This window comes from Fusarium vanettenii (genome assembly GCF_000151355.1).
Source record: "Fusarium vanettenii 77-13-4 unplaced genomic scaffold NECHAsca_51_unmapped, whole genome shotgun sequence".
In the NCBI taxonomy this organism is placed as follows: Eukaryota; Fungi; Ascomycota; class Sordariomycetes; order Hypocreales; family Nectriaceae; genus Fusarium; species Fusarium vanettenii.
The window spans coordinates 3,279-3,742 of NW_003315838.1; positions in this window are offsets into that span (position 1 = coordinate 3,279).

The following is a 464-nucleotide window of genomic DNA, read 5'->3' on the forward strand; positions in this document are numbered from 1 at the left end:
AGAGATATAGCTAGGAAAAAGAGATATAACTAAAAGAGAGAGGTATAGCTAGGAAATAGAGATATAACTAAAAGAGAGAGGTATAGCTAGGAAATAGAGATATAACTAAAAGAGAGAGGTATAGCTAATAAGAAAAAGGCAAAGAGATAAGAGATAAGAGATAAAAGGTAAAGGATAAAGAAAAGCCTTAAGAAGCCCTAGGGGTATTCCAGATCGACCTAGCTAGGTTACTAGGGGTATCTCGGGCTATAGAAGCCGCAGAGGTCGCCCTAGTCCTCATCAGGGCAAGGCTAATAGAGGAATCTAGCTGGTTAGCCGCAAGGGGGCCAATAAGGTCCTGGAGCTTCTGATAGGTCTTAGCTGTCTCTAGGTCCATAAGGCCGCCTGCTGAGATAATAAGAGGCTGAAAAAAGGCCCCGAGAGACCTATATTTTCTGCGTTTTTCTTCGGCAGCCTCTCTTAAG